The 24,854-nt window shown below is 46.4% G+C and overlaps 1 protein-coding gene across 3 annotated transcripts in view; it reads right to left on the bottom strand.

The window, feature by feature from the left end:
* PALMD (palmdelphin) overlaps positions 1 to 24,854 on the bottom strand; it is a 147,579-nt gene that overhangs the window by 20,339 nt on the left and 102,386 nt on the right. The gene's annotated exons all lie outside the window — the stretch shown is intronic.

Raw genomic sequence — 24,854 nt, forward strand, 5'->3', positions numbered from 1 at the left:
TCGGAGAGGACTGAATACTTATTGATAAATGTACCACTCTCCTAGCATTTATCTTCCGTCTAAGTGGCTCCTATAAGCAGTTACTGTACATATGCAGCAATAATTCTGCACCATATGAGACCCCTATTCCTATTAAACTCCATGTTGTGCAGGTTTATCATTTAGGGGGAGATGTAATACCTTGGAAAGTGATAAACTGGAGAGAGATAAGGTGGCAGCCAATCAGCTCATAAATATAATTTTTCAAACACAGCCTGTAACATGACAATTAGGAGCTGATTGGCTGGTGCTTTATATCTCTCCAAGGTTTACTAAATCTATCCCTGAGTCTGAGGAGTCTATGTACTAAACTTGGAGAAAGATAAAGTACCAACTAACCAGGTCCTAAAGCGGAGTACACACTTGGCCGACCCCGCAGACCTTTCTAGAGGTGCCCATACACTAGACGACCTGTAAATGATGATTTCTCGTTAACGATTTCCCTTGAACTGCCCCAGCAGTCCTGGGCAAATGATATAGTATAATACACATAAGATATATCTCAAGATCTGGGAGTGGCTACATCCAAGAGCATGCTGTCATTAGCTTCAGATCTCCCTGCAGCAGGGAAGTTCAGAAGCTCTGACCAACGACCAGCAGGACCGCGCATCGTGATCGTTCGCAGACACTGAATCATCTGTACTATTATGAACGATTTGTAGTTCCGATCCGTCGTAAATGGCCAAATCGCTCATATTATTGTCTAGTGTATGGGTACCTTAACAGTTAGTAAGTACAATATACTTACCAATTGTCCACCCGATATGTCGTGCCTGACGTCAAACTTGGGTGAACATTTATATGTGCCCACCCAGTTGAGATGTCAGTCACTGGCGGACCCTGCAGCAAGTGTACAGACGGGCGGGAGACCACCCATACACACAGCCATATGTGCCAATATATCTATAGATATCAGATATCGACTGTGCTGCACAGCCGATGCGATACATCATTCACAGACATATAGGAGAACACACGTGCCTACGGGCTTGTAATATATCACCAGTTCGCTCGAATGGCTGATATATCTGCTATTGCTTCACTGTCATTTTTCAAACACATCCTGTAACATGGCAGTTAGGAGCTGATTGGCTGGTGCTTTAACTCTCTCCACTTCACTCTCCAAGGACGCAGTACAACAATTGGGGTTCCAAGTACTTTGACAGCGAAAACGACACCAAAGAAAGTAAAAACATTTTTTTTACCTTTTGTCATGTCGACCTTTTCATGTGCTGACCTTTTGAACCTGTCGACCTTTCCTACTGTCGACATTTACATGTGTTGACCCTGTTGACCTAATGTATATCGACCTTTTTCATGTAGACCTGATGATCAATACCCCTCCCATCTATCACCATCCTAAAACAGTGATACCATAGAAGGGCAGCTGGATATACAGGTATCTCTGCTGTACTCAGTGTCAGATTAAGGTGTACATGGGCCTGGAGCTGAAATTTCCAAAAGGGCCTATTATGCGCGGCTGACGGGGGTGTGACTAGTGATATGGGGGGGGGGGGGGGGGCATTACCAGTGGTGTGGGGGTGCGGTCTGCATCATGAGCTGTGGCAAGTGCCTTCCTTCAATCACCTCAAGTGCTCTCCATTAACCCATCCCTCCCCAATTCATTAGCAATCCCTCCGTCCAGTAGTCATTAGCACATTCATCCACCCTATCAGCTCCTATAAAGCTCTCCTCACACAGCAGCAATCCTTACTACACTCATACTACAGCACCCCTTACTACACTACACTCACACAGCAGCACCTGTTACCACACACACACACACACTGCATAACCACTTATTACACTCACAGCACCCCTTACTACACTCACAGCACCCCTTACTACATTCATACCGCAGCACCCATTACTACACTCACACCGCAGCACCCCTTACTACACTCACACCACCCCTCAATACACTACACTCACACAGCAGCACCTGTTACCACACACACACACACACCGCAGAACCCCTTATTACACTCTCAGCCCCCTTTACTACACTCACAGCACCCCTTACTACACGCACACTGCAGCACCCCTTACTACACTCACACCGCAGCACCAGTTAACTACCCCCACCTAGCACACATTACCCATTTCTCTGACGTCCTAAGTGGACGCTGGGACTCCGTAAGGACCATGGGGAATAGCGGCTCCGCAGGAGACTGGGCACAACTAAAAGAAAGCTTTAGACTACTGGTGTGCACTGGCTCCTCCCACTATGACCCTCCTCCAGACTTCAGTTAGAATCTTGTGCCCGGCTGAGCTGGATGCATTGCACACTAGGGGCTCTCCTGAGCTCCTAGAAAGAAAGTATATTTAGGTTTTTTATTTTACAGTGAGATCTGCTGGCAACAGACTCACTGCAGCGAGGGACTAAGGGGAGAAGAAGCGAACCTACCTGACTGGAGGTAGCTTGGGCTTCTTAGGCTACTGGACACCATTAGCTCCAGAGGGATCGAACACAGGACCCGACCTCGATCATTCGGTCCCGGAGCCGCGCCGCCGGCCCCCTTACAGAGCCAGAAGCAAGAAGTGTTCCGGAAAATCGGCGGCAGAAGACTTCTGTCTTCAACAAGGTAGCGCACAGCACTGCAGCTGTGCGCCATTGCTCCTCATGCACACCACACACTCCGGTCACTGATGGGTGCAGGGCGCTGGGGGGGGGGGGGGCGCCCTGAGGGCAATATAATACACCTTGGCTGGCAAATCTACACCATATATAGTCAGGAAGGCTATATAGGTGTAAAAATACCCCTGCCAGAATTCCAGAAAAAGCGGGAGAAGTCCGCCGAAAAAGGGGCGGGGCTATCTCCCTCAGCACACTGGCGCCATTTTTCCCTCACAGCTCCGCTGGAAGGACGCTCCCTGGCTCTCCCCTGCAGTGTCAAGCTACATAAGGGTAAAAAAGAGAGGGGGGGCACTAAATTTAGGCGCAGTATATATAATATAAGCAGCTATAAGGGAAAAAACACTCATTTATAGTAGAGATGAGCGGGTTCGGTTCCTCTGAATCCGAACCCGCCCGAACTTCAGGTTTTTTACACAGGCTCGGATCTTCCCGCCTTGCTCGGCTAACCCGAGCGCGCCCGAACGTCATCATCACGCTGTCGGATTCTCGCGAGGCTCGGATTCTATCGCGAGACTCGGATTCTATATAAGGAGCCGCGCGTCGCCGCCATTTTCACACGTGCATTGAGAGTCATAGGGAGAGGACGTGGCTGGCGTCCTCTCCGTTTAGAGAAGAGAGAGACACAGTATTTTCGGGGAGCATTATTAGGAGGAGTACTACTGTATACTACTATAATACTACTTGCTGAAGTGATATTTTATTTATAGATTAGATAGTGTGACTGTAAGTGTATTATCTGACTTGTGGGGGAGACACTGACAGTGGGGAGCAGTTAGAGTCTGAGAGCAGGACTCAGGAGTACATATAACGTACAGTGCACACTTTTGCTGCCAGAGTCAGTGCCACACTGCCATTGTTGTGACCACACTGACCACCAGTATAATAATATATTTTGTGATTGTCTGCTTAGGCCTCGGAGTACTAGTTGCAAGTTGCAACGTGACCTGTCCTGAAGTGACCACCAGTTTAATAATCAATCACCACCAGTTTAATATATATATATATATATATATATATATAATTGTATATAATATATATATATATATATATATATATATATATATATAATATTGTATACCACCTACCCGTGTTTTTTTTTCATTCTTCTTTATACATACTACTATAGTAGCTTACTGTAGCAGTCTGCGGTGCTGTGCTGACCTGACAGTGTCCAGCAGGTCCGTCATCAGTCATTACATAATAAATATATATAGTACCTGTCCGGCTGCAGTACTAGTGATATTATATTGATTTCATCTCATTATCAATAATTTATCATCCAGTCTAGACTCTATATTAGCAGCAGACACAGTACGTTAGTCCACGGCTGTAGCTACCTCTGTGTCGGCACTCGGCAGTCCATCCATAATTGTTTACCACCTACCCGTGGTTTTTTTTTTTTCTTTCTTCTTTGTACATACTACTATAGACTGAGTATAGTAGCTTACTGTAGCAGTCTGCGGTGCTGCTGAGCTGACAGTGTCCAGCAGGTCCGTCATCAGTCATTACATAATAAATATATATAGTACCTGTCCGGCTGCAGTACTAGTGATATTATATATACATACATATATATATTGATTTCATCTCATTATCAATCATCCAGTCTATATTAGCAGCAGACACAGTACGTTAGTCCACGGCTGTAGCTACCTCTGTGTCGGCACTCAGCAGTCCATCCATAATTGTATACCACCTACCCGTGGTTTTTTTTTTTCTTTCTTCTTTGTACATACTACTATAGTATAGTAGCTTACTGTAGCAGTCTGCGGTACTGCTGAGCTGACAATGTCCAGCAGGTCCGTCATCAGTCATCATTACCTAATAAATATATTATCTACCTGTCCGGCTGCAGTACTAGTGATATTATATATACATACATATATATATTGATTTCATCTCATTATCAATCATCCAGTCTATATTAGCAGCAGACACAGTACGTTAGTCCACGGCTGTAGCTACCTCTGTGTCGGCACTCAGCAGTCCATCCATAATTGTATACCACCTACCCGTGGTTTTTTTTTTTTTTTTCTTCTTTGTACATACTACTATAGTATAGTAGCTTACTGTAGCAGTCTGCGGTGCTGCTGAGCTGACAGTGTCCAGCAGGTCCGTCATCAGTCATCATTACCTAATAAATATATTATCTACCTGTCCGGCTGCAGTTCTAGTGATATTATATATACATACATATATATATTGATTTCATCTCATTATCAATCATCCAGTCTATATTAGCAGCAGACACAGTACGTTAGTCCACGGCTGTAGCTACCTCTGTGTCGGCACTCGGCAGTCCATCCATAATTGTATACCACCTACCCGTGTTTTTTTTTTTTTCTTTCTTCTTTGTACATACTACTAAAGTATAGTAGCTTACTGTAGCAGTCTGCGGTGCTGCTGAGCTGACAGTGTCCAGCAGGTCCGTCATCAGTCATCATTACCTAATAAATATATTATCTACCTGTCCGGCTGCAGTACTAGTGATATTATATATACATACATATATATATTGATTTCATCTCATTATCAATCATCCAGTCTATATTAGCAGCAGACACAGTACGTTAGTCCACGGCTGTAGCTACCTCTGTGTCGGCACTCAGCAGTCCATCCATAATTGTATACCACCTACCCGTGGTTTTTTTTTTTCTTTCTTCTTTGTACATACTACTATAGTATAGTAGCTTACTGTAGCAGTCTGCGGTGCTGCTGAGCTGACAGTGTCCAGCAGGTCCGTCATCAGTGATCATTACCTAATAAATATATTATCTACCTGTCCGGCTGCAGTACTAGTGATATTATATATACATACATATATATATATTGATTTCATCTCATTATCATCCAGTCTATATTAGCAGCAGACACAGTACGGTAGTCCACGGCTGTAGCTACCTCTGTGTCGGCACTCGGCAGTCCATCCATAAGTATACTAGTATCCATCCATCTCCATTGTTTACCTGAGGTGCCTTTTAGTTGTGCCTATTAAAATATGGAGAACAAAAATGTTGAGGTTCCAAAATTAGGGAAAGATCAAGATCCACTTCCACCTCGTGCTGAAGCTGCTGCCACTAGTCATGGCCGAGACGATGAAATGCCAGCAACGTCGTCTGCCAAGGCCGATGCCCAATGGCATAGTACAGAGCATGTCAAATCCAAAACACCAAATATCAGTAAAAAAAGGACTCCAAAACCAAAAATAAAATTGTCGGAGGAGAAGCGTAAACTTGCCAATATGCCATTTACCACACGGAGTGGCAAGGAACGGCTGAGGCCCTGGCCTATGTTCATGGCTAGTGGTTCAGCTTCACAGGAGGATGGAAGCACTCAGCCTCTCGCTAGAAAACTGAAAAGACTCAAGCTGGCAAAAGCACCGCAAAGAACTGTGCGTTCTTCGAAATCCCAAATCCACAAGGAGAGTCCAATTGTGTCGGTTGCGATGCCTGACCTTCCCAACACTGGACGTGAAGAGCATGCGCCTTCCACCATTTGCACGCCCCCTGCAAGTGCTGGAAGGAGCACCCGCAGTCCAGTTCCTGATAGTCAGATTGAAAATGTCAGTGTTGAAGTACACCAGGATGAGGAGGATATGGGTGTTGCTGGCGCTGGGGAGGAAATTGACAAGGAGGATTCTGATGGTGAGGTGGTTTGTTTAAGTCAGGCACCCGGGGAGACACCTGTTGTCCGTGGGAGGAATAGGGCCGTTGACATGCCTGGTGAAAATACCAAAAAAATCAGCTCTTCGGTGTGGAAGTATTTCAACAGAAATGCGGACAACATTTGTCAAGCCGTGTGTTGCCTTTGTCAAGCTGTAATAAGTAGGGGTAAGGACGTTAACCACCTCGGAACATCCTCCCTTATACGTCACCTGCAGCGCATTCATAATAAGTCAGTGACAAGTTCAAAAACTTTGGGTGACAGCGGAAGCAGTCCACTGACCAGTAAATCCCTTCCTCTTGTAACCAAGTTCACGCAAACCACCCCACCACCAACTCCCTCAGTGTCAATTTCCTCCTTCCCCAGGAATGCCAATAGTCCTGCAGGCCATGTCACTGGCAATTCTGACGAGTCCTCTCCTGCCTGGGATTCCTCCGATGCATCCTTGCGTGTAACGCCTACTGCTGCTGGCGCTGCTGTTGTTGCTGCTGGGAGTCGATGGTCATCCCAGAGGGGAAGTCGGAAGACCACTTGTACTACTTCCAGTAAGCAATTGACTGTCCAACAGTCCTTTGCGAGGAAGATGAAATATCACAGCAGTCATACTGCTGCAAAGCGGATAACTGAGGCCTTGGCATCCTGGGTGGTGAGAAACGTGGTTCCAGTATCCATCATTACTGTAGAGCCAACTAGAGACTTGTTGGAGGTACTGTGTCCCCGGTACCAAATACCATCTAGGTTCCATTTCTCTAGGCAGGCGATACCGAAAATGTACACAGACCTCAGAAAAAGAGTCACCAGTGTCCTAAAAAATGCAGCTGTACCCAATGTCCACTTAACCACGGACATGTGGACAAGTGGAGCAGGGCAGGGTCAGGACTATATGACTGTGACAGCCCACTGGGTAGATGTATGGACTCCCGCCGCAAGAACAGCAGCGGCGGCACCAGTAGCAGCATCTCGCAAACGACAACTCTTTCCTAGGCAGGCTACGCTTTGTATCACCGGTTTCCAGAATACGCACACAGCTGAAAACCTCTTACGGCAACTGAGGAAGATCATCGCGGAATGGCTTACCCCAATTGGACTCTCCTGTGGATTTGTGGCATCGGACAATGCCAGCAATATTGTGTGTGCATTAAATCTGGGCAAATTCCAGCACGTCCCATGTTTTGCACATACCTTGAATTTGGTGGTGCAGAATTTTTTTAAAAACGACAGGGGCGTGCAAGAGATGCTGTCGGTGGCCAGAAGAATTGCGGGACACTTTCGGCGTACAGGCACCACGTACAGAAGACTGGAGCACCACCAAAAACTACTGAACCTGCCCTGCCATCATCTGAAGCAAGAAGTGGTAACGAGGTGGAATTCAACCCTCTATATGCTTCAGAGGTTGGAGGAGCAGCAAAAGGCCATTCAAGCCTATACAATTGAGCACGATATAGGAGGTGGAATGCACCTGTCTCAAGTGCAGTGGAGAATGATTTCAACGTTGTGCAAGGTTCTGATGCCCTTTGAACTTGCCACACGTGAAGTCAGTTCAGACACTGCCAGCCTGAGTCAGGTCATTCCCCTCATCAGGCTTTTGCAGAAGAAGCTGGAGACATTGAAGGAGGAGCTAACACGGAGCGATTCCGCTAGGCATGTGGGACTTGTGGATGGAGCCCTTAATTCGCTTAACAAGGATTCACGGGTGGTCAATCTGTTGAAATCAGAGCACTACATTTTGGCCACCGTGCTCGATCCTAGATTTAAAGCCTACCTTGGATCTCTCTTTCCGGCAGACACAAGTCTGCTGGGGTTGAAAGACCTGCTGGTGAGAAAATTGTCAAGTCAAGCGGAACGCGACCTGTCAACATCTCCTCCTTCACATTCTCCCGCAACTGGGGGTGCGAGGAAAAGGCTCAGAATTCCGAGCCCACCCGCTGGCGGTGATGCAGGGCAGTCTGGAGCGACTGCTGATGCTGACATCTGGTCCGGACTGAAGGACCTGACAACGATTACGGACATGTCGTCTACTGTCACTGCATATGATTCTCTCACCATTGAAAGAATGGTGGAGGATTATATGAGTGACCGCATCCAAGTAGGCACGTCACACAGTCCGTACTTATACTGGCAGGAAAAAGAGGCAATTTGGAGGCCCTTGCACAAACTGGCTTTATTCTACCTAAGTTGCCCTCCCACAAGTGTGTACTCCGAAAGAGTGTTTAGTGCCGCCGCTCACCTTTTCAGCAATCGGCGTACGAGGTTACATCCAGAAAATGTGGAGAAGATGATGTTCATTAAAATGAATTATAATCAATTCCTCCGTGGAGACATTGACCAGCAGCAATTGCCTCCACAAAGTACACAGGGAGCTGAGATGGTGGATTCCAGTGGGGACGAATTGATAATCTGTGAGGAGGGGGATGTACACGGTGATATATCGGAGGATGATGATGAGGTGGACATCTTGCCTCTGTAGAGCCAGTTTGTGCAAGGAGAGATTAATTGCTTCTTTTTTGGTGGGGGTCAAAACCAACCCGTCATTTCAGTCACAGTCGTGTGGCAGACCCTGTCACTGAAATGATGGGTTGGTTAAAGTGTGCATGTCCTGTTTATACAACATAAGGGTGGGTGGGAGGGCCCAAGGACAATTCCATCTTGCACCTCTTTTTTCTTTAATTTTTCTTTGCGTCATGTGCTGTTTGGGGAGGGTTTTTTGGAAGGGACATCCTGCGTGACACTGCAGTGCCACTCCTAGATGGGCCCGGTGTTTGTGTCGGCCACTAGGGTCGCTTATCTTACTCACACAGCTACCTCATTGCGCCTCTTTTTTTCTTTGCGTCATGTGCTGTTTGGGGAGGGTTTTTTGGAAGGGACATCCTGCGTGACACTGCAGTGACACTCCTAGATGGGCCCGATGTTTGTGTCAGCCACTAGGGTCGCTTATCTTACTCACACAGCTACCTCATTGCGCCTCTTTTTTTCTTTGCGTCATGTGCTGTTTGGGGAGGGTTTTTTGGAAGGGACATCCTGCGTGACACTGCAGTGCCACTCCTAGATGGGCCCGGTGTTTGTGTCGGCCACTAGGGTCGCTTATCTTACTCACACAGCTACCTCATTGCGCCTCTTTTTTTCTTTGCGTCATGTGCTGTTTGGGGAGGGTTTTTTGGAAGGGACATCCTGCGTGACACTGCAGTGACACTCCTAGATGGGCCCGGTGTTTGTGTCGGCCACTAGGGTCGCTTAGCTTAGTCATCCAGCGACCTAGGTGCAAATTTTAGGACTAAAAATAATATTGTGAGGTGTGAGGTATTCAGAATAGACTGAAAATGAGTGTAAATTATGGTTTTTGAGGTTAATAATACTTTGGGATCAAAATGACCCCCAAATTCTATGATTTAAGTTGTTTTTTTAGAGTTTTTTGAAAAAAACACCCGAATCCAAAACACACCCGAATCCGACAAAAAAAATTCGGTGAGGTTTTGCCAAAACGCGGTCGAACCCAAAACACGGCCGCGGAACCGAACCCAAAACCAAAACACAAAACCCGAAAAATTTCCAGCGCTCATCTCTAATTTATAGTGGGATCCCTGTGTTATATAGCGCTCTGGTGTGTGCTGGCATACTCTCTCTCTGTCTCCCCAAAGGGCTTTGTGGGGTCCTGTCCTCTGTCAGAGCATTCCCTGTGTGTATGCGGTGTGTCGGTACGGCTGTGTCGACATGTTTGATGAGGAGGCTTATGTAGAGGCGGAGCAGATGCCTATAAATGTGATGTCACCCCCTGCGGGGCCGACACCTGAGTGGATGGTTATGTGGAAGGAACTACGTGACAGTGTCGACTCCTTACATAAAAGGTTTGACGACATACCAAATATGGGACAGCCGGCTTCTCAGCCTGTGCCTGCCCAGGCATCTCAAAAGCCATCAGGGGCTCTAAAACGCCCGCTACCTCAGATGGCAGACACAGATGTCGACACGGATACTGACTCCAGTGTCGACGACGATGAGACTAATGTAACTTCCAATAGGGCCACACGTTACATGATTGAGGCAATGAAAAATGTGTTGCACATTTCTGATGTTACCCCCGGTACCACTAAAAAGGGTATTATGTTTGGAGAGAAAAAACTACCAGTAGTTTTTCCTCCATCTGAGGAATTAAATGAAGTGTGTGAAGAAGCGTGGGCTTCCCCCGATAAGAAACTGGTAATTTCTAAAAGGTTTCTAATGACGTACCCTTTCCCGCCAGAGGATAGGTCACGTTGGGAAACATCCCCTAGGGTGGATAAAGCGCTCACACGCTTGTCAAAAAAGGTGGCACTACCGTCTCCGGATACGGCCGCCCTAAAGGAACCTGCTGATAGAAAGCAGGAGGCTATCCTGAAGTCTGTATATACACACACAGGTATTATACTGAGACCAGCTATTGCTTCAGCATGGATGTGCAGTGCTGCAGCTGCGTGGTCAGATTCCCTGTCGGAAAATATTGATACCCTAGACAGGGACACTATATTGCTAACCATAGAGCATATTAAAGACGCAGTCTTATACATGAGAGATGCACAGAGGGATATTTGCCGGCTGGCATCTAAAATAAGTGCAATGTCCATTTCTGCCAGGAGAGGTTTATGGACTCGGCAGTGGACAGGTGATGCAGACTCAAAAAGGCACATGGAAGTTTTGCCTTATAAAGGTGAGGAGTTGTTCGGGGATGGTCTCTCGGACCTCGTATCCACAGCAACTGCTGGGAAGTCTGCATTTTTACCCCATGTTCCCTCACAGCCAAAGAAAGCACCGTATTATCAGGTACAATCCTTTCGGCCCCATAAGGGCAAGCGGGTTAAAGGCGCGTCATTTCTGCCCAGAGGCAGAGGTAGAGGGAAAAAGCTGCAGCATACAGCCAGTTCCCAGGAGCAAAAGTCCTCCCCCGCTTCCTCTAAGTCCACCACATGACGCTGGGGCTCCACAGGCGGAGCAGGTACGGTGGGGGGCCGTCTCAAAAATTTTAGCGATCAGTGGGCTCGCTCACGGGTGGATCCCTGGATCTTTCAAGTAGTATCTCAGGGGTACAAGCTGGAATTCGAGACGTCTCCCCCCCCGCCGTTTCCTCAAATCTGCCTTGCCAACAACTCCCTCAGGCAGGGAGGCAGTGATAGAGGTAATTCACAAGCTGTATTCCCAGCAGGTGATAGTAAAGGTGCCCCTACTTCAACAAGGATGGGGTTACTATTCCACAATGTTTGTGGTACCGAAACCGGACGGTTCGATGAGACCCATTTTAAATTTGAAATCCTTGAACACATATATAAAAAAATTCAAGTTCAAGATGGAATCGCTCAGGGCGGTTATTGCAAGCCTGGACGAGGGGGATTACATGGTATCACTGGACATCAAGGATGCTTACCTGCATGTCCCCATTTACCATCCTGACCAGGAGTACCTCAGATCTGTGGTACAGGATTGTCATTACCAATTCCAGACGTTGCCGTTCGGTCTATCCACGGCTCCGAGGGTCTTTACCAAGATAATGGCCGAAATGATGATACTCCTTCGAAAGAGGGGAGTTTTAATTATCCCGTACTTGGACGATCTCCTGATAAAGGCGAGGTCCAGGGAGCAGTTGTTGGTCGGGGTAGCACTATCTCGGGAGGTGCTACAACAGCACGGCTGGATTCTAAATATTCCAAAGTTACAGCTGGTCCCTACGACACGTCTACTGTTCCTGGGGATGGTTCTGGACACAGAACAGAAAAAAGTGTTTCTCCCGGAGGAGAAGGCCAAGGAGCTGTCATCTCTAGTCAGAGGCCTCCTAAAACCAAAACAGGTGTCGGTGCATCACTGCACGCGGATCCTGGGAAAGAGGGTAGCTTCCTACGAAGCAATTCCATTCGGCAGGTTCCATGCAAGAACCTTTCAGTGGGACCTGTTGGACAAGTGGTCCGGATCGCATCTTCAGATGCATCGGCGGATAACCCTGTCTCCAAGGACCAGGGTGTCTCTGCTGTGGTGGCTGCAGAGTGCTCATCTTCAAGAGGGCCGCAGGTTCGGCATACAGGACTGGGTCCTGGTGACCACGGATGCCAGCCTTCGAGGCTGGGGGGCAGTCACACAGGGAAGAAACTTCCAAGGACTATGGTCAAGTCAGGAGACTTCCCTACACATAAATATTCTGGAACTGAGGGCCATTTACAATGCCCTAAGTCAGGCAAAACCCCTGCATCAAAACCAGCCGGTACTGATCCAGTCAGACAACATCACGGCGGTCGCCCATGTAAACGGACAGGGCGGCACGAGAAGCAGGACGGCGATGGCAGAAGCCACAAGGATTCTCCGATGGGCGGAAAATCACATGTTAGCACTGTCAGCAGTGTTCATTCCGGGAGTGGACAACAGGGAAGCAGACTTCCTCAGCAGGCACGACCTCCACCCGGGAGAGTGGGGACTTCATCCAGAAGTCTTCCAACTGATTGTAAACCGTTGGGAAAGGCCACAGGTAGACATGATGGCGTCCCGCCTAAACAAAAAGCTAGAAAGATATTGCGCCAGGTCAAGGGACCCGCAGGCGATAGCTGTGGACGCTCTAGTGACACCGTGGGTGTACCGGTCGGTTTATGTGTTCCCTCCTCTTCCTCTCATACCAAAGGTACTGAGGATAATAAGGAGAAGAGGAGTAAGAACTATACTCATTGTTCCGGATTGGCCAAGAAGAGCTTGGTACCCGGAACTTCAAGAAATGATCTCAGAGGACCCATGGCCTCTGCCGCTCAGACAGGACCTGCTGCAGCAGGGGCCCTGTCTGTTCCAAGACTTACCGCGGCTGCGTTTGACGGCATGGCGGTTGAACACCGGATCCTGAAGGAAAAGGGCTGATTAAAGCTAGGAAAGAAGTAACCGCAAACCATTATCACCGCATATGGCGAAAATATGTTGCGTGGTGTGAGGCCAGGAAGGCCCCAACGGAGGAATTTCAGCTGGGCCGTTTCCTGCACTTCCTACAGTCAGGGGTGACTATGGGCCTAAAATTGGGTTCCATTAAGGTCCAGATTTCGGCTCTATCGATTTTCTTCCAGAGAGAACTGGCTTCACTACCTGAAGTTCAAACTTTTGTTAAGGGAGTGCTGCATATTCAGCCCCCTTTTGTGCCTCCAGTGGCACCTTGGGATCTCAACGTGGTGTTGGATTTCCTAAAGTCACATTGGTTTGAGCCACTTAAAACCGTGGAATTGAAGTATCTCACGTGGAAAGTGGTCATGTTGTTGGCCTTGGCTTCGGCCAGGCGTGTATCAGAATTGGCGGCTTTGTCATGTAAAAGCCCTTATCTGATTTTCCATATGGATAGGGCAGAATTGAGGACTCGTCCCCAATTTCTCCCTAAGGTGGTATCAGCCTTTCATCTGAACCAACCTATCGTGGTGCCTGCGGCTACTAAAGACTTGGAGGCTTCCAAGTTGTTGGACGTAGTCAGGGCCCTGAAAATTTATGTTTCCAGGACAGCTGGAGTCAGAAAGACTGACTCGCTATTTATCCTGCATGAGCCCAACAAGTTGGGTGCACCTGCTTCAAAGCAGACTATTGCTCGCTGGATCTGTAGTACGATTCAGCTTGCACATTCTGCGGCTGGACTGCCGCATCCTAAATCAGTGAAAGCCCATTCCACGAGGAAGGTGGGCTCTTCTTGGGCGGCTGCCCGAGGGGTCTCGGCTCTACAACTTTGCCGAGCAGCTACTTGGTCGGGGTCAAACACATTTGCTAAATTCTACAAGTTTGACACCCTGGCTGAGGAGGACCTAGAGTTTGCCCATTCGGTGCTGCAGAGTCATCCGCACTCTCCCGCCCGTTTGGGAGCTTTGGTATAATCCCCATGGTCCTTACGGAGTCCCAGCATCCACTTAGGACGTCAGAGAAAATAAGAATTTAATCACCGGTAATTCTATTTCTCGTAGTCCGTAGTGGATGCTGGGCGCCCATCCCAAGTGCGGATTGACGGCAATACTTGTATATAGTTATTGTTTAACTAAAGGGTTATTGTTGAGCCATCTGTTGAGAGGCTCAGTTGTTATCATACTGTTAACTGGGTATTGTATCACGAGTTATACGGTGTGATTGGTGTGGCTGGTATGAGTCTTACCCGGGATTCAAAATCCTTCCTTATTGTGTCAGCTCTTCCGGGCACAGTATCCTAACTGAAGTCTGGAGGAGGGTCATAGTGGGAGGAGCCAGTGCACACCAGTAGTCTAAAGCTTTCTTTTAGTTGTGCCCAGTCTCCTGCGGAGCCGCTATTCCCCATGGTCCTTACGGAGTCCCAGCATCCACTACAGACTACGAGAAATAGAATTACCGGTGAGTAAATTCTTATTTTATTGATCAATTTCAAAATCCCAGTGCCCACTAACACATTCACCTCCCCACACCACCACATATATACATACACACATCCACCACCACATACTGTATACACACACAAAGTACACACACACACACACCGCCACATATACTGTACCCACGTAAAGTACACCACACACACAAACACACACACACATATACATAGAGTACACACTACACACACAGTACTACCCCGCCCCCACAAAGTACACCCACCCCCACATATACACACACATACAGTATACATGCTCATAGTGGGCGCACACACACACACACACACAAAACATACAGTAGATTCAGATACAGCACATACATCACACATACGCTACATACACAGTACACATACACTAATCGATGTTACTAATCAAGAAGCCATTAATCTTAAACTTTATGCTGCAGCAGCAGCTCCCTGTGTTGTCTGCGGGCAGAGCTTGGGACTGTGGTGGCAGACTCAGGACCCCCAGTGAAGGAGAGACTGGAGGGGAGGGGCAGCCAGCACACTGCCTGCTGAGGAGACAGGGCATGTGAGAGAGGAGGCCGATGGTAGTCTGTGACAGGAAAAAGTTATTTCCTGTCAACATTGTCACACTTGTGGGCCTATTTTCAATGGGGGGCCTGGGGCTGCAGCTCCATCCACCCCATTGTTAATCCATCCTTGGATATACTTCATAAATATACAGTAAATAGCAGCATGGGAAAGCTATTGAACAGAAGAGTGATGGCCTGTGATGTCCACAACTGGTAATGAACAGCTTCAAGGAATGGTAAATAGTCCCTTAATCCTGTGAAAAAGCCTATATTCACAGGCTTTACGGCATACTTGCCCTCTCAACTGAAATGTTTGTGAGACTACGGTACCAAAATGAAATGGATAAATCAGTGGTTCTCAAAATGTGTGCCTGAACCCCCACTCTGGTGCCTCAGGGCACGTGCATGGGTGCCCGGGGTTGGTGGTCCAGGACCAATTCAAAATTATTTATAGTCATTGTAATAGGCAAAACCAGTGCTGGTGGCTGCTAATACGTGGACAAACAAGCTAATCCTGTCGCTCACCACCCAATTGAACCTAAGGATGACATATAAACACAATTTACTTAGTTTTCTCTCAAAATTTCTCACTAGAAACTTTTGGCCTATGGGTGACTTGAAAAAAATCTGCTAAATCATGTCCTCATAGAGCTTCCCTTGCTCTCCCCCCCCCCCCCCCCCCCGGCAACCCGTTTACACTGTCACTGACCCGTTATTCAACCCGGGAATAACACTGCTTTATTCCCGAGTTGAATTACAGGGTCAGGTGACCCGGGAATTCCACCATGTCACTTTCACACCGCACGCCGACCCGGGAATATGCTGGGTCGATACCGGGATATTTGTGCGGTGTGAAAGGGGTATAATCCCCATGATGCAAGGAAAGCTAAATGGAAATTACATAAATCTATAGCCTATGCTGCCTTAGAACATTGTTTTCCCTATCACATATATGCATCCCTGACAAGAATCAAATAAGGATGCCAAATTATGACTCACTTACATGTATTAGGAAACAAAGGAGTTCCAATATTCTTGTTGAAGAAATAGGAATTATACTCAACAAGACCAGACAAACCTTGTTTTTTCATGTATATGTTCGTTCACACAACAAACAGCCCATTACAAAAGAGCCACCATAATTACTGCATGTCCTAATGACATAAAGAACAATTCTATTTGCCTGAGGCTTATACCGTTCTCAGCACTGTTCTGTTCTAGTAATGAACATCTGTAATATCGAACAACAACTGTGGTCATCTCTGTCTTCCCATAATACATCTGTTGTTATTAAAAGGTGTGACAATTCCCATTTACAAACACTGAGGTCTCCATGGGAAATCCTCTAAAATTCAGGGATGCATGTACCATATAGGTTACATGTAGGGTAAGACTGGCCCTCAGGGGTACAGGGGAAACCCCCAGTGGGCCCCACTCCTTCCTCTAGGGAACAGGTTTCAGATTGTGCACTTCAATTATACATATGTTACATAGGATTATGGTGTGTTCTCTACAGTGCATTGCTGTTATTAATCTGGTACATTATCATGCATGCACTAGCAGTATTTACTATATATATTTATCAAGCGGTCCAAACCATGCACTCTCTAATAGTTAGCCAAGCCTCTAAGCATGGGACCCTACCACTGCATTCCCCCAGTGCGCCCTTCATGCCCCAGTCCAACACTGGTTACATGTCTATGTTAGAATAGGTATTTAAGGGTTTTCTTCTACGGTCTGTCATCTTTACCAACCACCTAGTTTTCCAATAAAAAATATCGCAAGAAAGGCTGGTAAAAATAGGGACTTGGAAATTAAACTTGTGCACCGGACATTTTTCGGGTTTTGTGTTTTGGTTTTGGATTCGGTTCCGGTGCCGTGTTTTGGATTCGGACGCGTTTTGGCAAAACCTCCCTCAAGAATTTTTGTCGGATTCGGGTGTGTTTTGGATTCGGGTAGTTTTTTTCAAAAACCCCTCAAAAACAGCTTAAATCATAGAATTTGGGGGTAATTTTGATCCTATAGTATTATTAACCTCAATAACCACAATTTCCACTCATTTCCAGCCTATTCTGAACACCTCACACCTCACATTATTTTTAGTCATAAAATTTTTACAGAGGTCGCTGGATGACTAAGCTAAGCGACCCAAGTGGGTGGCACAAACACCTGGCCCATCTAGGAGTGGCACTGCAGTGTCAGACAGGATGGCACTTAAAAAAATTGGCCCCAAACATTACATGATGCAAAGATAAATAAAAAAAATAAAATAAAAAAAAAGAGGTGCAAGATGGAATTGTCCTTGGGCCTTCCCATCCACCCTTATGTTGTATAAACAGGACATGCACACTTTAACAAACCCATCATTTCAGCGACAGGGTCTGCCACACGACTGTGGCTGAAATGACTCTCTCCTTGCACAAACTGGCTCTACAAAGGCAAGATGTCCACCTCCTCCTCATTGTCCGATTTCTCACCCCTTTCACGGTGTACATCCCCCTCCTCACAGAGTATTAATTCGTCCCCACTGGAATCCACCATCACAGGTCCCTGTGTACTTTCTGGAGGCAATTGCTGGTAAATGTCTCCACGGAGGAATTGATTATAATTCATTTTGATGAACATCATCTTCTCCACATTTTCTGGAAGTAACCTCCTACGCCGATCGCTGGCAAGGTTACCGGCTGCACTAAACACTCTTTCGGAGTATACAGTGGAGGGGGGGCAACTTAGGTAAAATAAAGCCAGTTTGTGCCAGGGCCTCCAAATTGCCTCTTTTTCCTGCCAGTATACGTATGGACTGTCTGACATGCCTACAGTGATGCCGTCACTCATATAATCCTCCACCATTCTTTCAATGGTGACAGAATCATATGCAGTGACAGTAGACAACATGTCCGTAATCGTTGGCAGGTCCTTCAGTCCGGACCAGATGTCAGCTATCGCTCCTGACTGCCCTGCATCAGGAAATTTTATCCTTTTCCTGGCAGCTCCAGTGGCGTGAGAAAATGAAGGAGGAGCTGTTGGCGGGTCACGTTCCGCTTGACTTGACAATTGTCTCACCAACAGGTCTTTGAACATCTGCAGACTTGTGTCTGCCGGAAAGAGAGATACAACGTAGGCTTTAAACCTAGGATCGAGCACGGTGGCCAAAATGTAGTGCTCTGATTTCAACAGATTGCCCACCTGTGAATCCTGGTTAAGCGAATGAAGGGCTCCATCCTCAAGTACCACATGCCTAGTGGAATCGCTCCATTTTAGCTCCTCCTTCAATCTCTCCAGCTGCTTCTGCAAAAGCCTTATGAGGGGAATGACCTGACTCAGGCTGGCTGTGTCTGAACTGACTTCACGTGTGGCAAGTTCAAAGGGTTGCAGAACCTTGCACAACGTTGAAATCTTTCTCCACTGCGCTTGAGTCAGGTGCATTCCCCCTTTTTTGCCTATATCGTCGGCAGATGTATAGGCTTGAATGGCCTTTTGCTGTTCCTCCATCCTCTGAAGCATATAGAGGGATGAATTCCACCTCGTTACCACCTCTTGCTTCAGCTGATGGCAGGGCATGTTCAGGAGTGTTTGCTGGTGCTCCAGTCTTCGGCACGCGGTGGCTGAATGCCGAAAGTGGCCCGCAATTCTTCGGGCCACCGACAGCATCTCTTGCACGCCCCTGTCGTTTTTAAAAAAATTCTGCACCACCAAATTCAATGTATGTGCAAAACATGGGATGTGCTGGAATTTGCCCACATGTAATGCACAAACAATATTGGTGGCATTGTCCGATGTCACAAATCCCCAGGAGAGTCCAATTGGGGTAAGCCATTCTGCGATGATGTTCCTCAGTTTCCGTAAGAGGCTGTCAGCTGTTTAATTTGTTTTAAGCTGTTTTCTTGTTTTAATTTGTCAGCTGTGTGCCTCTTATGGAAAGCGGTGATACAAAGTGTAGCCTGCCTAGGAACGAGTTGGCATTTGCGAGATGCTGCTACTGGTGCCGCCGCTGCTGTTCTTGCTGCGGGAGGCAATACATCTACCCAGTGGGCTGTCACAGTCATATAGTCCTGAGTCCGCCCTGCTCCATTTGTCCACATGTCCGTGGTTAAGTGGACATTGGGTACAACTGCATTTTTTAGGACACTGGTGACTCTTTTTCTGACGTCTGTGTACATTCTCGGTATTGGCTGCCTAGAGAAGTGGAACCTAGATGGTATTTGGTACCGGGGACACACTACCTCAAGCAATTCTCTAAGTCCCTGCGAACTAACGGTGGATACTGGACGCACGTCTAACACCAACATAGTTGTCAAGGCCTGAGTTATCCGCTTTGCAACAGGATGACTGCTGTGATATTTCATCTTCCTCGCAAAGGACTGTTGGACAGTCAATTGCTTACTGGAAGTAGTACAAGTAGCCTTCCGACTTCCCCTCTGGGATGACGATCGACTCCCAGCAGCAACAACAGCAGCGCCAGCAGCAGTAGGCGTTACACTCAAGGATGCATCGGAGGAATCCCAGTTAGGAGAGGACTTGTCAGACTTGCCAGTGACATGGCCTGCAGGACTATTGGCATTCCTGTCTAAGGAGGAAATTGAAACTGAGGGAGTTGGTGGTGTGGTTTGCAGGAGCTTGGGTACAAGAGGAAAAAGGGATTTAGTTGTCAGTGGACTGCTTCCGCTGTCACCCAAAGTTTTTGAACTTGTCAATGACTTCTGATAAATGTGCTCCAGGTGATGTATAAGGGAGGATGTTCCTAGGTGGTTAACGTCCTTACCCCTACTTATTACAGCTTGACAAAGGCCACACACGGCTTTACACCAGTTGTCCGCATTTCTGTTGAAATAATTCCACACCGAAGAGGTGATTTTGTTTTGTATTTTGACCAGGCATATCAATGGCCTTATTCATCCCATGGACAACAGGTGCCTCCCCGGGTGCCCGACTTAAACAAACCACCTCACCATCAGAATCCTCCTTGTCAATTTCCTCCTCAGCACCAGCAACACCCATATCCTCATCCTGGTGTACTTCAATAGTGACATCTTCAATTTGACTATCAGGAACTGTACTGTGGGTGCTCCTTCCAGCACTTGCAGGGGGTGTGCAAATGGTGGAAGGCGCCACCTCTTCCCGTCCAGTGTTGGGAAGGTCAGGCATCGCAACCGACACAATTGGACTCTCCTTGGGGATTTGTGATTTAGAAGACCGCACAGTTCTTTGCTGGGCTTTTGCCAGCTTAACTCTTTTCATTTTTCTAGCGGGAGGATGAGTGCTTCCATCCTCATGTGAAGCTGAACCACTAGCCATGAACATAAGCCAGGGCCTCAGCTGTTCCTTGCCACTCCGTGTCGTAAATGGCATATGGCAAGTTTACGCTTCTCTTCATACGCTTTTAATTTAGATTTTTGGGTCATTTTACTGAACTTTTGTTTTTTGGATTTTACATGCTCTCTACTATGACATTGGGCATTGGCCTTGGCAGATGACGTTGATGGCATTTCATCATCTCTGTCATGACTAGTGGCAGCAGCTTCAGCACTAGGTGGAAGTAGATCTTGCTCTTTTCCCTATTTTACCCTCCACATTTTTGTTCTCCATTTTTTTAATGTGTGGAATTATAAGCCCGTAATATATCTGGAATTAGACTGCAGTAATGTCTGGAATTAGATACCACTAGATAGATACCAGATACCACTGTTACTGGAATGATGATGACCTATGCACAGTGACAGGACACTACCACAGCACCCTACAGCAGCAAGATGCAGCACAAGACACTGGACTTTTAGTCAACACAATGCAGCACTGATACTAAGCACAGATATTGAGCACTGTTCAGGATAATAGAACTGACACTGGGCAGCAAAATACAGCACTGGACTACTGTACTGTACTACTATATACTGGTCAGTGATCACCACAATGCAGAAATGATAATAATGAGCACAGATACTGAGCACTGGTCTGGATAATAGAACTGACACAGAGCAGCAAAATACAGCAATGGACTAAAGTACTGTATTACTATATACTGGTCAGTGGTCACCACAATGCAGCAATGATAATAATGAGCACAGATATTGAGCACTGTTCAGGATAATATAACTGACACTGGGCAGCAAAATACAGCAGTGGAATACTATACTGTACTACTATATACTGGTCAGTGGTCACCACAATGCAGCAATGATAATAAATGAGCACAGATACTGAGCACTGTTCAGGATAACAGAACTGACACTGGGCAGCAAAATACAGCAATGGACTACTGTACTGTACTACTATATACTGGTCACCACAATGCAGCAATGATAATGAGCACAGATACTGAGCACTATTCAGGATAATAGAACTGACACTGGGCAGCAAAATACAGCAATGGACTACTGTACTGTACTACTATATACTTGTCAGTGGTCACCACAATGCAGCAATGATAATAATGAGCACAGATACTGAGCACTATTCAGGATAATAGAACTGACACTGGGCAGCAAAATACAGCAATGGACTACTGTACTGTACTACTATATACTAGTCAGTGGTCACCACAATGCAGCAATGATAATAAATGAGCACAGATACTGAGCACTATTCAGGATAATAGAACGGACACGGAGCAGCAAAATACAGCAATAGACTGCTGTACTGTACTACTATATACTGGTCAGTGGTCACCACAATGCAGAAATAATAAATGAGCACAGACACTGAGCACTATTCAGGATAATAGAACGGACATGGAGCAGCAAAATACAGCAATGGACTACTGTACTGTACTACTATATATATATATATACAAGTCACCACAATGCAGCACTGATACTGAGGACAGATATTAAGCTGATATTTAGCTGATATTGGGCTATTCAGGCAGAGAAAGTAGCCACGTATGGAATCCGAATCTCGCGAGAATCCGACAGCGGGATGATGAAGTTTTCCCCCGTTCGGGTTTTGCGTGTTAGGCGGGAAGAACCGAGGCTGCCTCGGACTCGTGTAAACCACGTGAAGTTCGGGGGGTTCAGATCTTGACGAACTGATCCCGCTCATCTCTATTGGAAATGTGACTAGGGGAAAATCAATGCTAAAATGGCAAAAAATGACAATGATAAAAAAAAATATGCACACAAACCAATACATAGAACAGGGTGTTGTATATTGTGCTTGGCAGGTTGATATTGACCACAGAGACACTGAAGAAATAAAAGGCACCCGTGCAATCTGCAATCACTGGTGGGTAACAGTGCCACATTACCGAAGGCTTAATTACATATAAAAATTAGTAAGCATAGACTATCATATTAAGTGTATCTATTTGGACTCACAGAGTGTACAATATATTTGTTTTCATCTTTCTTTGGTAAAATAATCCAGGCAGTCTAAAGTTATTATCACAACACAACTATGCCGCCATAGTACTACTTTAGCACCAGAAATTGAAACTATAAAATTAGCACCAAACTAATTGGGTCACAGGGTCACTTGAAAGTGCTTGAAAGCTTATATAACAATGCTCCAAATATACAGATGTAGCCATGCTCATATTACTGCGATGCAGCATGCATATTGCCAGGTCGACACGGGTCAGTGTGCGATGTGAAAGGGCCCCATGAGAATTCCCGGGTCGCCTGACCCGGTAATTCAACCCGGGTAATAAGAAGGGTTGAATACCGTGTCAGTGGCAGCGTAAACGGATTCCCGAGTCGATGCGACCCGGGACCCGTTTACTACATAGGGAGAGGCGGCGCGGAGATGAGCTCATCTCCCGCTGCCGGTTCTGCCCCCCGCCGCTGTGGCATCCGACCCGGCATATTGCCGGGTCGGAAAGCCAGCGCAGAGGCTCCAATGAAAGATCCCACCCGAGAAGGACCAGTTTGCAATTCCCGGGTGGGATCCGGCATTGGAGATCTGAAAGGGGTATAATGAGGTAGACACACAGAGGGCAGGGGTCTTGGTTCAGTCACAATGGGGGTTGGCTGGTATAAACCACCAAGATTTAAATGAAATGGCTATTTTAAAAAACAAAACACCACTCGTTTTCTGTTTGTTATGCCGTCACTACAAGCACAGCCCTGTGACTTTAAAAAAAAAGCCTATTATAAGGGAATCCCCCTGGTATTATTCCACATTCTTGTTTCTTCTGGTGAGCTGAACCAATGCAGTAAATTAAAAGTTAATATTGAATAGAATGTATATAACCCAGTTATCAATGTCCTGTATTTGGGAATATACTCATGTTCTAAGTGAAATAGGATAATTCTCTTGGGTGCGTGTGCACCAAACTGGCGAGATCTTTAGATGGAAGAATACTCCTTTCAGTATTGATGTAATTAAATATTTCAACAGGATTAATTTTCAAAATTTTCCACTTTATACAATATATAACTAAAAAGTTGAAAGTGGTCAACTGGCTCCCAAATTAATGGGATGATAACAGCGAGAAAATGAGTTTTCTGTTGCAGGTGGCAGAACCTGCGACTACTGTATACCCCGATTTTACAGCAGGATAAAGTATTTTCTCTGAAAACACTGCAGAAAATCTTAGAAGATAGAAAAGCACCAAACTAGGGATGACCATCGATAGTTGCCAAACATCAATGGCTAACTACAAATGGCCGATGGTTTTGTCATAGATGACAGAGAGCCAATGGTTCTCTGCCATCAATGGCCGAGTAGAGCCAATTTTTTTTTTTACCAGTGCAAAGCTTAGCCTCACCCACTGATACCCACTAAGCCCTGCCCTCTTTTTTTTTTTAATTGGCCCACAGCCAGCACCTGCCAGTGGTGGCAATCGAGTGGTACAAACCATGATGGTTCACCATAGATGGCTTAAGTGCCATCGATGATTATCACAGACCGCACAGCAACACGGGTTATGCGTGCTCATGTGCAATAAACCGTGTAAAATGCTGGCGGTCTGAAAGGGGTATAATTTAAAATCTGAAAATGAATTTGAGAAGCTACAAACACCTTAAGCACCGACTAAAATAACTGGTTTGTACCAGTCCTTGTTGTATTAGTCAGATTGGCGACAGCCTTGGTGCAATCATAATTACAGTATGCACTGTATATGTAAATGTCAAAACAAACAAAGGGCATTTACAATTTGATTAGAAAAGTTGAGTGGAAATAAACTGACCTTTACGTTGCCATGGTAACAGGTACTAAATTCTAGCTAACGCTGAAATTGATACATTGTGTTCTGAATAAAATGTTATCTTCATACTGCAGCAAGCTCAGAAATCCTGCAGTCCACATCTTAGGAAACTATTCACCGAGGCAGAGGCGGAACTACCATTGGTGCAGCAGGTGTATTACACCTAGGCCCCTGGGTACTAAGGGGCCCACTGCAGCCCAACCAGCAATGAGTTTTCTGCTGTGCAACTACCCAAGATATAGCCCCCCTGTTCTTCATGCAGGACAGGACTGTGTGCAGGAATGTGTGATTGTACTCCTGTCACCCTTTCATCCACTCCCTCGCCCTTTTACCTCTCCCTGTCACTCGACATCTCTCTCTGCCACCCACTGCTTCTCCCTATCATCCTCTGCCTCTCCCTGTCACCCACTGGCATGTGGCATATTATGAATTTGGAGTGGCACCGAGAAGGGGGGCCCAAAGTATATTTTT

The sequence above is a fragment of the Pseudophryne corroboree genome, chromosome 9 (assembly GCF_028390025.1).
Source record: "Pseudophryne corroboree isolate aPseCor3 chromosome 9, aPseCor3.hap2, whole genome shotgun sequence".
Classification (NCBI taxonomy): domain Eukaryota; kingdom Metazoa; phylum Chordata; class Amphibia; order Anura; family Myobatrachidae; genus Pseudophryne; species Pseudophryne corroboree.